At 43.7% G+C, this 16,041-nt stretch overlaps 1 pseudogene; it reads right to left on the bottom strand.

Annotated features, from left to right (window-relative positions):
• Positions 1 to 15,221: 15,221 nt before the first annotated feature.
• LOC123393143 lies at positions 15,222 to 15,322 on the bottom strand (annotated as a pseudogene).
• Positions 15,323 to 16,041: the final 719 nt, after the last annotated feature.

A 16,041-nucleotide genomic window follows, 5' to 3' on the forward strand; every position in this document is an offset into this window, starting at 1 on the left:
GGGCTCAGTCTCACAACCTGGAGATAATGACCTCAGCCAAAACCAAGACTCAGTCACTTAACTGACTGAGCCACCCAGGCACCCCAACATTTGTCAAAGTCTTGATCCAACTTGCCAAATTACCTTCCAGAAATTTGGTTCCTATTCTTGATACTCTGGAAAATTAAGTATAATATTTCAAGTATTTTCTAATTTATTGGGTGAAAAAGTTGACCATACAATCTCCAACCTTTATCCTTTTTTAAGCATTATTTTTTAAATAAGCTTTTTATTTTGCACTAATTGAAGATTCTCACGTAGATGTAAGAAATAATACAGAGAGATCCCATGGTCCCTTTACACTATTTCCCCCAGTGATGAGGTCTTTCAAAACTGTACAACCAGACTGCTGACACTGATACAGTCAAGATACAAAACATTTCCATCACCACAAGAATCCCTCATGTTGCAAATCATAAGAGAATCTTAGGAAACAAACAGAAGGTTGTTGGAGGGGAGAGGGTTGGGGGACAGGGTAACTGGGTGATGGACATTGAGGAGGGTATGTGTTGTAATGAGGACTGGGTATTATATAAGACTAATGAATCACAGACCTGTACCCCTGAAACAGTACATTATATGTTGATTAATTGAATTTATATTTAAAAAAAGAATAACAGAAATTTGTAATATCAAATGTCAGTTTAGTAAGGATCATGAAATAAATGTGTCCAGTTTTTTTTAAGATTTTATTTATTTTGGCAGAGATCACAAGTAGGCAGAGAGGCAGGCAGAGAGAGAGGAGGAAGCAGGCTCCCACTGAGCAGAGAGCCCGATGGCAGGCTTGATCCCAAGGACCCTGAGACTATTACATGAGCTGAAGGCAGAGGCTTTAACCCACTGAGCCACCCAGGTGCCCCTAAATGTGTCATTTAAAATTAAAAAAAAAAAAAAAGAGTCCCTCATGTTGCCCTTTTATAACCACACCCACTTTACCTGGTTCTATTCCCAGCCACTAATCACATGTCCAACTCTATAATTTTGTCATTTCAAGAATACTATATAGGGCACCTGGGTGGTTCAGTTGGTTGAGCATCTGCCTTCAGCTCAGGTCATGATCTCAGGGTCCTGGGATTGAGTCTGGCATCAGGCTCTCTGCTCAGCAAGGAGTCTTCTTCTCCCTCTCATTGCCCTTCTGTGTGCATGCGTTCTCTCTCTCGCTCGCTCGCTCGCTCTCTCAAATAAAAAAAGAATGCTATATAAATGGAATCCTACACTATGTAACCTATGTGGATGGCTTCTCCCACACAGCATACTTCTTTGGAGATTCACCTAGGTTGCTGCATTTATCAAAGTTGTTCTTTTTTATTGCTGAGTAGTATTCCTTTGTATGGATGCACTACTTGGTTTAACCAGTCGCTGACTGAAAGACATCTGGATTGTTTCCAGTTCTTGACTATTACAAATAAAGTTACTATGACTATCCATGTACAGGTTTTTTATGTGAACATGAATTTTAATTTTTCAGGGATAAATGCTGAGAAATAGAATTGCTGGCGGGGATCTGGCTGGCTCCGTCACTGGAGCGTGTGACTCTTGATCTTGGAGTTGTTAAGTTCAAGCCCCATACTGGGTGTGGAGAATACTTAAAATCTCTTTTTTAAAAAAGTGAAATTGCTGGGTTGTATTGGAATTGCATGTTTAATTTTTTAAGAATAACTGCCAGACTATTTTCCAGAGGGGCTGTACCATTGTGCTATGTGTCCACCAACAAAGTATGAATGATTATTTTTTAGATTTCATTTATTTGAGAGAGAGAGAGATAGCACACATGAGTGGGGGGAGGAACAGAAGGAGAGGGAGAAGCAGACTCCCCAGGGAGCCGGGAACCTGATGCAGGGCTTGATCCCAGGACTCTGGGATCATTACTTGAACCAAAAGCAGCTGCTTAACTGCTTAACTGACTGAGCTACCCATGTGCCCAAAGTACCAGTGATTTAGTTTCTCTGCGTCCTTGTGAGCATTTGGTGTTGTCACTATTTTTTATTTTAACCACTCTGATAGGTGTATAATAACTCATTGTGGTTTTAATTTGCATTTTCCTGACAGCTAACGATGTTGAACATTTTTTCATATGTATATTTGCCATTAGTATGTCCTCTTTGATGAAATAGCTCTTTCTTGCTTTTTGCCCATTTTCTAACTGGACTGTTTTGGGAGAGGGGGTTGTTGTTGTTGAGTTTTACAAGTTCTTTATATATTTTAAGTAGTAGCGCCATGTCATATATGTGGTTTACAAATATATTCTCCTGGTCTGTAGTTTCTCTTTTTATCCTCTTAAGAAGGTCTTTCACAAAGCAAAAGTTTTCAATTTTGATGCAATCCAATTTATCAATGTTTCCTTTTACAGATCATGCCTTCAGTGTCAATCCCAAGAACTCTCTGCATCAGCCCTAGAGCTCAAAGATTCTCTTCTATGATGTTTTCTAAAACTTTTGGAGTTTTATGTTTTACATTTAAGTTATGATCCGTTTGAGTTAATGTTGGTATCAAGTGGGCAGTTTGGTTTTGGTTCTGGTTGATTTGGGGGGTATCTTTTTTGCCACTGAGTATGCAATGGGCATTCAGTTATTCCAGCACCACTTGGAGCAGGTTACCTTTCCTCTCCTGAACTGGTTTTGCCCCTTTGTCAGAAATCAGCTGGGCCCATTGATTTCCATCTATTTCAAATCCCCTCGTCCATTTCTCTAATCCATACGTCTATTCTTCTGCCAGTAATCCAGTCTAGGTTTCTGTAGCGATGCAATTAGTTTTAAGATCAGGTAAGCTGATTCTCCAACTCTGCCCTTTTTATTTTTCAAAATTGTTTTAGTTATTTTACTTTCTTTTTCTTTTCACATAAATTTTAGAACAATCCTGTCCATGTCTAAAGGATTTATTTATTTATTTATTTATTTATTTGACAGAGAGAAATCACAAGTAGATGGAGAGGCAGGCAGAGAGAGAGAGAGGGAAGCAGGCACCCTGCTGAGCAGAGAGCCCGATGCGGGACTCGATCACAGGACCCTGAGCGGGACTCGATCCCAGGACCCTGAGATCATGACCTGAGCCAAAGGCAGTGGCTTAACCCACTGAGCCACCCAGGCGCCCCTGTCTAAAGGATTTCTTTCAAGGATGTTGGTAGGAATGGCATCAAACTGTGTATGGATTCAAGGAGAACTGACATCTTTCCTATGTTGATTCTTACAATCCACAGACACAGTTATGTTTCCCCCATTTGGGTCTTCTTTGATTTCCTTTATTAGTATCTTGCCGTTTTCAGCATACAAGTCCTGTGGTTTAGATATACACCTAAGCATTTCTTTTTTTTTTTTTTTTTAAAGATTTTATTTATTTATTTGACAGACAGAGATCACAAGTAGGCAGAGAGGCAGGCAGAGAGAGAGAGGAGGAAGCAGGCTCTCTGCTGAGCAGAGAGCCCGATGCGGGACTCGATCCCAGGACCCTGAGATCATGACCTGAGCCGAAGGCAGCGGCTTAACCCACTGAGCCACCCAGGCGCCCCTACACCTAAGCATTTCTTTCTTCTTTTTCTTCTATTTCTCTCTTCCTCCACCTCCTGAATGATACAACGTTTTACATTTTGGTGGTCATGTGTTCATTATTAATGTATAGCAATGTGGTAATGTACAATCGAAATGGTATGTTTCTTTTGTGTTTTATAGATAAAAGATACCCTTGCTGAACTCACAAGTCATAGACATTTTGTGTTTGATTTTGTTTTGTAGGTTCTTTGGATTTTCTGTGTAGTCAATCCTGTCACCTGCACATAGGGACAGTTTTATTATTTCTTTCTGATCTGTATGCTTTTTATTTCCTTTTCTTGCATCATTGTACTGACTAGAACTTCCAGCACTGTTGAATAAGAATGATAAGAACAGACATTCTTGCTTTGCTCCTGAGTTTAGATAGAGAGCATTCAGTTCAGTCTTTCCCCATTAAGTAAGTTAGCCATAGATTTTTTTTTTAATAGATGTTCTCTATCAAGTTGAGAAAGTTCCCCTCTACTCCTATTTCCTGTTGTTGATGTTTTTTTAAATCATGAACAGATGATGAGTTCTGTCTTGTGCTTTTACTGATATTAATTGATGTCATGAGTTTTTTCTTCTTTAGATTGTTAACATGGTAGGTTATGTTGATTGGTTTAAAAATATTAAACCAGATTTGCACCCTTGGAATAAGCTCCACTTGAAAGAATTACATGGCATATAATTCTTTATAATTATTGTTGGATTATATTTGTTAATATTTTGTTAAGATTTTGGGGGAAAAAGGAGAATTTTGCATTTGTATTAGTGAAGGATATGGAGCTGTAGTTTTCTTTCTTTGTACTGACTTCGTCTGGTTTTGGTATCAAGATAATACAGCTTCATAAAATGAATTGAGGGGTCGCCTGAGTGGTCCAGTCACTTAAGCATCCCATTCTTGGTTTTAGCTCAGGTCTTGATCTCAGGGTCATGAGATTGAGCCCCATGTTGGTCTCCATGCTAGGCAGGGAACCTACTTGGGATTCTCTCTCTCCCTCTCTTTCTGCCCTTCCCTCTGCTTGTGCACTCATGTTCTCTCTCTCTCTAAGGAAAAAAAAAAAAAGGATTAGAAAATATTCCCTTCTCTTCTATTTTCTGGAAGAGATTGGATGGAATTGCTGTTAATTCTTTCTTAAAACTTTGATAGAATTCTCCAATGAAATGGGTCTGAAAATGTCTTTCCTGAGAGTTTTTAAATTATGAATTTAATTTTCTTAATAATCTAGGACTATTCAAATTACCTATTTCACATTTAATGAACATGGTAGTTAGTTTGTGTTTTTGTGGGGGGAGAGTGAGCCATCTTGTTGAGGATGAATTTGTATGTGTAGAATTATTTGCAGTATTTCCTTATTACGCTCTTAATGTCTGTGTGGTCTATAGTGATATCCCTGTTTCATTCCTGATACTGGTAATCTGTGTCTTTTCTCTCTTTTTTCTTTGTCTGTCTTCCTAGAGTTTTGTCAATTTTATCAATCTTTTCAAAGAACTGGCTGTTGCTTTCATTGAATTTCTCTACTTTTCTATTTTCAACTCACTTCTGGTCTTTATTATTGTCTTTCTTTTTTAAAAAAAGATCTTATTTATTCATTTGAGAGAGAGAGAGAGAGAAAGCACAAGCAGGGGGAGCAGCAAAGGTAGAGGGAGGACCAGGTTCCCCACTGAGCAGGGACTCTGATACAGGACTTGATCCCGGGACCCTGAGATCATGACCTGAGTGGAAGGCAGGTGCTTAACAACTGAGTAACCCAGGCACACCTATTTCCTTCTTTCTGCTTGCTTTGGTTTATTTTACTCTGCTTTTTTTATATTCTTGAGGCAGGAGCTTTGATGATTGACTTGAGACATTTCTACTTTTCCAATACATGCATTTAGTCCTATGAATTTCCCTCTTAGCGCTGCTTTAGCACAAGTTTTAATATGTTATGTTTTTATTTACATTCAATTCTGCGTTTTTTTCATAATTTCCCTAGTGACTTCCTCTTTGACATGAGGACTATTTCAACATCTGTTATTTACTTTGTAAGTGTTTGGAAATCTTCGCATTATCCTTCTATTATTGATTTCTAAGTTTGACTCCATTGTGATCAGAGAACACATTCTGTAGGCTTTCAGTTACTTTAAATGTCTTAAGATTTATTTTATTTTGTGAGCAAGGACATGGTCAATCGTGGTATGTGTCTTTTGGGCCCTGGAAGCCAGTGTGTGTTCTGTGGTTACATGCACTATTCTGAGTGTGTCAAGTAGATACCGTGGTTGGTGATATTGTTGAGGTCTTCTGTGTCCTTGCTGATTTTCTGTCCACTTGTTCTATCAGTTGTTGAGAGGTATCTTAAAATATTCCAACTGTAATTATGGATTTGTCTGCCTCTTCTTTCAGTTCTACTGGTTTTGTTTTTGCAAATTTTGGACCTCTGTTTTGTTGTGCATATACACTTGGGATTGCTTTGTCATCCTGGTGGATTGAGCCTTTCATCATTCCATAGTGGGAAAAAATATATATTAAAAAAAAAATCAAGGAGAGGGGGGATTCTTTCTTAGTGGCACCTGGGGGTGGACACTAGGCTCCTGGTATTGTTTATGGCTGGGGAACGGGGATGATCAATTTTCTTTTTACATTTAGTATCAGACTGATAAAAATTTAAAAGTGTGATAATTGCTGGTTATCTGTTGGTGAGGCAGTGGGGAAGCAGGCCTCTCATACATCATACATTGGCCCAACTTTTTTTTTTTTTAAGATTTTATTTATTTATTTGACAGAGAGAGACAGAGAGATAGTGAACAGAAGCAGGGGGAGTGGGAGAGGGAGAAGCAGGCTTCCTGCTGAGCAGGGAGCCCAATGCAGGGTTGGATCCCAGGACCCTGGGATCATGACCCGAGCCAAAGGCAGCCACCCAGTGACTGAGCTGCCCAAGGGCCCCTGGCCCAGCTTTAAAGGGGAACATTCCAAGAACAAGATCACAAACTCACATGCCCTTTGACCAAACAGTTCGCTTCTTAGGAATTTATCCCAAAGACATGCGAGCAAAATGACACTAAGAGCAAAAGATTGCAAACAGTCGAAATGTCCTTCTGTAGACTTGCTAAATAAATAAAGGTCCCGTCCAAATGGTGGATTACTGAAGTGCCACCACTTCTTAAAAAGGAAGGAATTTATCTATTGCTACATAATGTTCCATCATCAAGATAAAATGTTAAGTGATGAAAAAGAAAGCATAGTGCAGGACAGTGTGTCTGGTATGTCATTATTTGTCTAAGAGGGAAAAAAAACACAAACAAGTATTTGCCTATATATGTAAAAAAAAAAAAAAATCAGGCTGAATGCACAAGTGCTTCCTAGAGGGTCGCCCACACAGGTGCACTCTGCTTAAGGCCACCGTGGACAAAATACTGTCAGATGGGCCTTCTCCCCCCACCCCCCCAGGCACCAGCCTAGGCCTCTGCAGAGGCTGCGGGGCCACCCTAAATAATAGGCAGAGACAGGCCAGTCCCTGTGGCCAGCCACATTGTCTGCCCTTTGAACCTACCCTTTGGGTGTTTGCTTTTGCAGTCACTTAGGCCTCCAGCTTGGAAAGTGGAGAGGGGTGGAGACAGAAGGAGCCCTCCCATTGGCCAGAGGGCCCTCTGGTTTGCCCAAGCTCCCAGGACCAGCACTTAGATTGTGAATTAATTGGGAGGCTGCCAGATGGGGGATTGGGGTCCAGATCCTGAGGATGCCTGTCGATGAGGATGAGATGGAATAATGCCTCTGTCACTGCTCCACGCCTATCGGGGTGTCTCCCCACCTTCCCAACTCCTTCCCAACTCCTTCTACAACCTCCTTCCAAGCCCTCTCAGATTTGTACTTGTCCCTTGGGTGGGCCTTGATGTCCCTGCTGGGCATTGGGTACAGCAGTGGGGGGTTTCTTGGAGAGTTTGGAATAGGACTCCCCCAGGCCCCCTCAATCTTCTCGTCCTAGACTGCTGCATTGGAGGTGGTGAGGGGGCCTATGAGAGTCCCAGGAGCTGGCTGTCCCCACCCACAGACACGCTTCTCCCCTTGGAGAAGCCCTCAGACTCAAATGGGGGTGTATGCTACTAGGTATCATTATGTCAAAATCATCCGATCGTATGTCTGACTGTCCCACTGCTTCTAGAGGGGTCACGAATGTATCTGGTTTTGCCCACCACTGTGTACCCAATGTCCAGCTCAGTGTCTGACACACAGAAGGCACCCAGTATTTGTGGAATGAATTAACGCTCTCAGATGTAGGCCCCAGAACCCAGCTTGTGTCTCTTGGCTTCAGCCCACAGACCTGACTATCCTTGGTTGGGGGGCAGGGTGGACCAGGAACTCTGCAAATCCAGGTCTCGAATGTCCCCGGTTGAAGTGTTGAAGTGGGAGCCTTCCCCTGAGGGGGGCTGGATGTTTTCTTGGGTCAAGAAACGTTTTCTTGACAGCTGAGTAAGAAAACATTTCTTATTCTTTTTCTTTTTCAAGATTTTATTTATTTCTTTGACACAGAGAGAGAGATCACAAGGAGGCGGAGCAGCACAGAGGGGGGGGGGAAGCAGGCTCCCTGCTGAGCAGAGAGCCTGATGTGAGGCTTGATCCCAGGACCCTGGGATCATGACCTGAGCTGAAGGCAGAGGCATAACCCACTGAGCCACCCAGGCGCCCCAAGAAAACATTTCTTGATCCAAGAAAACATCCAGCCATTAAAACGAATGCATTCTTGGGGCACTGGAGTGGCTCAGTCATTAAGCATCTGCCCTCTACTCAGGTCATGATCCCAGGATCCTGGGATGGAACCCACATTGGCTCCCTGCTCAGCGGGAGGCCTGCTTCTCCGTCTCCCACTCCCCCTGCTTGTGTTCCTTCTTTCACTGTGTTTCTCTCCGTCAAATAAATAAAATCTTAAAAAAAAAAAAATGCAATCTTGCCATTTGCAATGACATGGATGGAACTAGAGGGTATTATAAGCAAAATAAGTCAGGGGAGGATAAAAACCATATGATTTCACTCCTGTGTGGAATTTAAGAAACAAAACAGATAAACATAGGGGAAGGGAAGGAAAAATGAAGTAAGATGAAAACAGAGAGGGAGGCAAACCATAAGAAACTATGGGAAGCAAACAGGGTTGCTGGAACGGAGGCAGGTGGGGGGATGAGGTAACCAGCTAATGGTCATTAAGGAGAGCTCTTGAAGTAATGAGCCCTGCGTGATATATACTACTCATGACTCACTGGATTCCACCTCTGAAATTAATAATATAGTATACGTTAGTTAAATTGAACTTAAATAAAAAAAATTTTTTTAAAACATTTTCTTGACTAGAAAATACCTAAATATTTTTTCTTGACTAAACAAAAAAAAATTTTTTAAATGTTTTCTTGACTCTAACATACTAGAGTCTGGGCTTCCACGATCCTTTTATTCCAGCATTTACTGAGAACCTAGACCAGGGATCCTAGGAATCCAGTGGTCTGGGATGCTGCCACTCCCTGTCATTTCTCAGATGAGTCCTTCCCTCCTGAAGAGATAGACATTGTCTAAATAATCACACAGAAGAATGCAAAATGAATACGGCTTGCTCTGAGAACTTGTGACGGCGGCCTGGCTCAGTCCGCCTCCTAAAGCGCGATCTGAGGAAGGAGTCCAGCAGACGAAAGGGGGCGGGGAGAGGCAGCCTAAGCTCCCCAGATGTAGAAACCCCCTCCTCCCAGCTGCCCCTTTGCGGGCAGTCCTGACAGCATCTGCCCCCTATGAGATCCGCGACTAGTCTGAGGGAGCCAACCTTTACCCCATACTTCCAGGAGAGGGCACCCTGTTCCTAGCTTTGGCTTCTGCCTCCCTCAGTCCGGTGATCTCATAAACCTCCCAGCTGCCCTAGGAGGCAAAATACAGGGCATTGTAGGAGAAACTAAGGCTCAGAGAATTTTGACGGATATAGTTTGTAGTCTGTTGACATGTTTGGAGGGGTTTTAGCCTTTGGAAGTATCCACTGTGGGGGTCAATAGTGACATTCAGTATAATGATACTGGCTGACATTTGCTAACTACTTCCTACGCCCCACCCTACAGGTTAGATGCTGCAATCGTACCTATATTACAGATGAAAAAACTGAGGCTTATAGTGGTCACCTGGCCCAAAGTTAGAAGCACTGATGACATCTGACTCTTGGACCCCTGCTGGTAAGCACTGTGCTATTCTGTTTTCCCATGATGCTCTTCCTGATTTACCCCTCCCCCCTCCACATTCTGGGCGTGCCAGATACTAGAGGTGAAGACAGAAAGAGGAACAACACAAAGACCCTTTCCCGTGGAGCTCCATCTTAGTGACCGTGTGTGTTTACACATAAATGCAACCATATAAACCCTCACACCCATATTCTTTCACATAAAAACGTTTTTCCCCCCATCACACACAGATACACGCCCCCCCACACACATATTCTCACTCATTCACAGGCACACACATTCACACACTGTCACATACTCACATATATTCAGACACACATTTACACACAGTTAAGTGTTAGACAGGATGGGCCCTTGACCTGTTTTAGCTGCCAGAGCCCTGGGGCCCAAGGTTCAGTCAGTGATCAGGGAGCTGCCTGTGACACCCCTCCCTTCCTCTTCCCTTCCCTTTATTCCAGAAATACTGCTGGACCCCCACCCAAGGGCAGACTACTGGGGAACATGGATGACTCAGGCCTGGCTCCTGCCCTTCAGAAACTTCCTAGCTCAGGGTCCAAAGACTCACCAAGAACCACCACATAGACCATCGATGTTCAGGCACATTTGAGCAAAGGGTCCAGAGGGGAGGGAAGCAATGATGCACCAGCCTGGGGGGCTGTGGAGGTTTCTCAGAGGCAGCTGTGCCCACCTGGGTCTAGAAAGAGCCAGACAGAAAAGGCAGAAAGAGACCTGCTCCAGCATGGAAATGTTAGCAAAGTCATGACAGAGTAAAAGAGTGGGGGAAATAGCAGTTGACATCATGAACTCTTTCAAACCCTCCATGTCAATGATCCTGTTTAACCCCCTCAACAATCCTATGGGATAACAATCATTATTAACTGCATTTTATAGATAAGAAAACTGAGGGTCAGGAAAACCCAGCTGGTAAAGCTGCAGAGCCAGGATCTGAACCAAGTTCTACCCAGCCCCAAGGTGCAGACTCACTGCGCCAGGTTTCTGCTGCTTTGGCTGTGATTACTTCTGCTTCCCACACATAGACGTCCTTCCTCTCTCTCCTCTGCCACTGAAGGGGGCCCTGACAGGTGCAACAATATAGTGTCCCCCTCCTCACGCCCTTCAAAATTCATCTAAGTATTCTGGTGCCTCCCGCCCAAGAAGAACTTTCCAGTAGTGTGCCCTTAGAAACCACACTGTGTTATTTTGGTTTTGGCAAACAGCTTTGTAAAGTGCGTTATAACCACCTTCCACCCCCAAAGTATAAAGTCTGAATTAGTTGCCAATTTTTTTAAAATTGGGAGAGTTCCCATGGAAATCCATATTTCTAGGTTCTCTTGAAAAATGATCAGGTCTGGCAAGTGAGCGTATGTTGTCCTATAGCCATGGGTGGGCAAGCTGGGTGTTAACTGCCCTCTTTAGATGGTATTTAAGTTCTCCAGGCCAACATCCATTCCCGCCCCTGGTCCACTTCAGTTGTTCTGACAGTCTGGTGTCTGGCTCACTTTCCTCAACGATCCAGGATCATCCCAATGATCACTGGTTGCCAGTCTCATTGGCACAGTGGCCACTGAGTTGTTTGCCCCCACGCTAGATGTCCCCGCATTGCAAGACTTCCTGTGTTGCTTATAATGTACCTATCTTCCAGTTGCCCCCCGGGATCCGAAAATACAAGCATTAAAAATAACCCCTTAGGAGTGCCTGGCTGGCACAGTCAATAGAGTGCGTGATTCTTGATCTCGGAGTTGTGAGTTCAAGCCCCAAACTGGGTGTGCAGATTACTTAATAAAATCTTTATAAAAAATAATAATAACCTCTGAAACTCAAGCTTCTCTGGGCTTTGGATCCTTGTAGCCTCCCTTTGAGGTGGACAGAGCTGGAACTATTATGCATTTGACAGAAGAGTAAACAGGGACAAGGTCTTGCTGGAAGCATCCTGGAGTCAGCAGGGGATAATAGCCTGGGGCTTTAAAGCTCCCAGCCAGATAGGGAGTTTGACGCAGCAGAGGTCATGTGATGTGAGGATCAGATGATAAGGACTGTGCTCTGAGATCCTGGCTTCTGGGGGTGGAAGAGAAGGCTCCAGAGGGAGGACAGAGAGCTTGGCACCCCTGCCCCATGGTGGTCTGAAGCTAAATGTTGGTCAGTCTCTGCCAGTTATCTACTGCTGTACAGCATCCCCCACCCCCATGCTTAGTGGCATGTAACAACAGTAATCATTACTACTGCCTTTTGGTTTGGGGGTTAATGGAGCTCAGCTGGGCCGTTCTTGGTCTTTGTTTCTTTCGCAGTTGTGGTTAGGTAGTGGCTGGCCTGGTGTCATCTTAAAGGCTTCCTCACACACATGGCTGCCAGTGGGTGCAGGCTGTCAGCTGGGACCTCGGTGAGGCTGTCAGGAGGAAACCTGCACGTGGGCTCCCTGTGTGGCCTGGGCTTCCTCCTAGCATGGTAGCTGGGCTCCCTGGGGGAGTGTCCCAAGAGAGAACCGGGAAGGATTGATGTCACCTTTTATTTTTTTTTAACTGTTTCTTTTTGTGTTGTTTTTTTAAAGATTTTACCCATTTATTTGAAAGAGAGAGGACAAGCAGTGGGGCAGGGGCAGAGGGGAAATGAGAAACAGAGTGATCCCTGACTTACTTTTCTCACCAGCCTAGGATCATCCCAATGAAACTTCCCACTGAGCAGGGAGCACATCATGGGGCTCATCTCAGGATCCCAAGATCATGACCTGAACCAAAGGCAGACACCCAGCTGACTGAGCCACCCAAGCACCCTTTTTTAACTGTTCTTTAAAAAAAAATTTTTTTTCTAGCTTTATGGAGGTGTAATTGACATACAACATTGTGTAAAGTATACAGGGGTACCTGGGTGGCTCAGTTGCTTAAGCATTTGCCTTAAGCTTCTCCCTCTTCCTCCTCCCTCTCCCTCTGCCTGCCGCTTCCCCTACTTATGCGCACTCTCTCCCCGTCAAATAAATAAATAAAATCTTAAAAAAAAAAAAAGTGTACAATATGATGATTTGACAATCATATGTATTGTGAAAATCTGAATACAATAAAGTTAGGTAACTGTATAGCTATCATTCACCTCACATAATTATCAGTAATTTTTTTTCTTGTGGTGGTTAATGGTGGTGATGAGAACCTTTAAGATCTACTCTCTTAGGGGCGCCTGGGTGGCTCAGTGGATTAAGCCGCTGCCTTAGGCTCAGGTCATGATCTCAGGATCCTGGGATCAAGTCCCGCATCAGGCTCTCTGCTCAGCAGGGAGCCTACTTCCCTCTATCTCCCTCTCTGCCTGCCTCTCCATCTGCTTGTGATCTCTCTCTGTCAAATAAATAAATAAAATATTAAAAAAAAAAGATCTACTCTCTTAGCAACTTTCAAGTATACCATATAGTATTGCTAGCTATAGTCACCATCTTTTTTAAAAATTCTTTTTATTTATTTGACAGAGAGAGACACAGCAGGAGAGGGAACACAAGCAGGAGGATTGGGGGAGGGAGAAACAGGCTTCCCATTGAGCAGGGAGCCCGATGCAGGGCTCAGTCCCAGGACCCTGGGATCATGACCTGAACTTAAGGCAGACACTTAACAACAGAGCCCCCCAGACACCCCTATAATCACCATCTTATAATACATTCCACAACTTATCATCTTCTAACTGGAAGTTTATGCCTTCTGACCAACATCTCCCCATTTTCCCCACTCCCAGCCCCTGGCAACCACCATTCTATTCTCTGTTTCTATGAATTTGGCTTTTTGAGATTCCACGTATAAATAAGACCTGCAGTATTTGCCTTTCTTTGTCTGACTTACTTCACTTACAATGCCCTCAACTCGGTCCATGTTGTCCCAAATGGCAGGATTTCCTTCTTTTCTTTTTTTTCCAAAGATTTACTTATTTTAGAAAGATAGAGAGAAAGAGCCCATGAGTGGGGAGAGAGACAGAGGGAGAGGAAGAGAGAGAATCCCAAGCAGGCTCCCTGCCCAGCACAGAGCCTGATGCAGGGCTTCAGCTCACAACCCTGAGATCATGACCTGAGCTGAAACCAAGAGTCAGACACCTAACTGAATGAGCCACCCAGGTGCCGTAGGTTTCCTTCTTTTTATGACTGGACAATGTTCCATTGTGTGGGGGAAAGTGGCATATTTTTTCTTTATCCATTCATCCATCAATGGACAGTCAGGTGTTTCCATGTCTTGGCCATTTTTTGGTATCATCTCTCAGGATCTAGCCTTGGAATTGATATTGGCATCACTTCTACCATACTGTTATTTGAAGCAGTCCCAGAGACCCACTCAAGTTCAAGAGAAGGGGCCATAGATTCTACTGTTCCATTGGAGAGTGACAAGTTTCTAGAAGAGCATGAGGGATGGGAGCTATTGATGTGGTCATTTTTTAAAAATATGCTCTACCACACCCAATAAGGAAGTGGGGAGCTCTGGAGTCAGATGCCTGGGTTAGAATCCAAGCAGTACCCTTTATGGCTCTGAGTTTCATTTTCTCATCTATAAAATGAGACTAAAAATAACACCTGTTTCGTGTGATTTCTCTGAGGATTATATGAGTCAAGGTCCCAAAGGTCCAAAGGCCAGGTACCTGGCACATGGCCAATGTTCAGTCACTATCACTGTCATCATGCCAAGATCTGACGAGTGGGGGTCACCACCCAGGCCATTGCCTGTTTATATGTGTATGAGGAAGCCTGGAGGTATGTTCAAGGATGGATGTATGTGCATGGACCCACATGCCCAGAGGAGCTGAATGAGTGTGTATGTGTGTCAGTATGAAGACTTACCTAGGTAGGACCTTGAGTGCAGGCCTCCCCATGCACCGGGGCACCTGCAGGACTATGGGAGTGTGTGAGTGTGTGAGACAGGGGAGTGAGAATGACTGAGGGTGAGTGTGTGTTCCCAGCTGCACACAATTAGTAATGGATGGGGGCAGATGGAGCCATGAAGATCCATGAGAATGTGGGATATGGCCAAGCGTGTGTGTTAGATGGTGTGTGCCTATGTACGTGAGCCCGGGTGTTTTCTGAATGGTATCTGTCCGTGCTTGATGCTTGGGAAAAAATGAGAACATGTAGAAACAAAGAATGCTTTCAAACCTTCCCAAGGATGTTTGAATCAAATGAACCCTTGGGGACCAAATGAACCCTTGGGGACTGTGACCAGTTGGGAAGACTAGGCAAGCCAGGAGGAGGAGGGTGGAGAAAGGCTTTTCTGAGGCTCCTAATCACACTTGGGCTGAGAACCAGGGACCCTGTTAGGGCCAACAGCTTCCCCCACACAGTTGTCTCTTCAACTTGGATGACAGAGTCACACCTGGGCCCTCTTCCTCTTCATTCCCACCACTATTAGTAGATCATTTGTTCATTCATTCAAAACATTTTTTTAGTCAACTAGTTTATTCTCTTTTTTTGTTTTAATTTTAATTCTAATTAATTAATTTTAATTTGTACATTAGTTAACATACAAATGTATGAAGCACTTCATGAATTTGCTTGTCAACCTTGTAGGGGCCATGCTAATCTTCTCCATATTATTTCAGTCTTAGTCTATGTGCTGTCAAAGCGAGCCAGTCATTCAGATTTTTATTGGATACCAGGGCACCTGGGTGGCTCAGTCATTAACCATCTGCCTTCGGCTCAGGTCATGATCCCAGAGTCCTGGGATTGAGCCCCGCATCAGGCTCCCTGCTCTGCGGGAAGCCTGCTGCTCCCTCTCCCACTCCCCTTGCTTGTGTTCCCTCTCTTGCTGTCTTTCTCTCTCTTTCAAATTAATAAATAAAAGCTTTTAGTAGTTTTTTTAAAAGATTTTATTTATTTATTTATTTATTTGACAGCAGAGATCACAAGTGGGCAGAGAGGCAGGCAAAGAGAGAGGAAGGAAAGCAGACTCCCTGCTGAGCAGAGAGCTGGATGTGGGGCTCAATCCCAGGACCCTGAGATCATGACCTCAGCCGAAGGCAGAGGTTTTAACCCACTGAGCCACCCAGGTGCCCCCAAAATCTTTTTTTTTTTTTTTTAATGTTCAAACATTTACTAAATATTTACTCTGGACTAGGAACTTTGCTACAGGCTGGGGGTAAAGCCCCTGCCCTAGAGAAACCAGTGTCTTTGTTTTTTTTTTTTTTTTTTTTTTTAAAGATTTTATTTATTTATTTGACAGAGAGAAATCACAAGTAGATGGAGAGGCAGGCAGAGAGAGAGAGGAGGAAGCAGGCTCCCTGCTGAGCAGAGAGCCCGATGTGGGACTCGATCCCAGGACCCTGAGATCATGACCTGAGCCGAAGG

The sequence above is a fragment of the Mustela putorius genome, unplaced genomic scaffold (genome assembly GCF_011764305.1).
Source record: "Mustela putorius furo isolate JIRA1106 unplaced genomic scaffold, ASM1176430v1.1 tig00000743_pilon_pilon_pilon, whole genome shotgun sequence".
In the NCBI taxonomy this organism is placed as follows: Eukaryota; Metazoa; Chordata; class Mammalia; order Carnivora; family Mustelidae; genus Mustela; species Mustela putorius.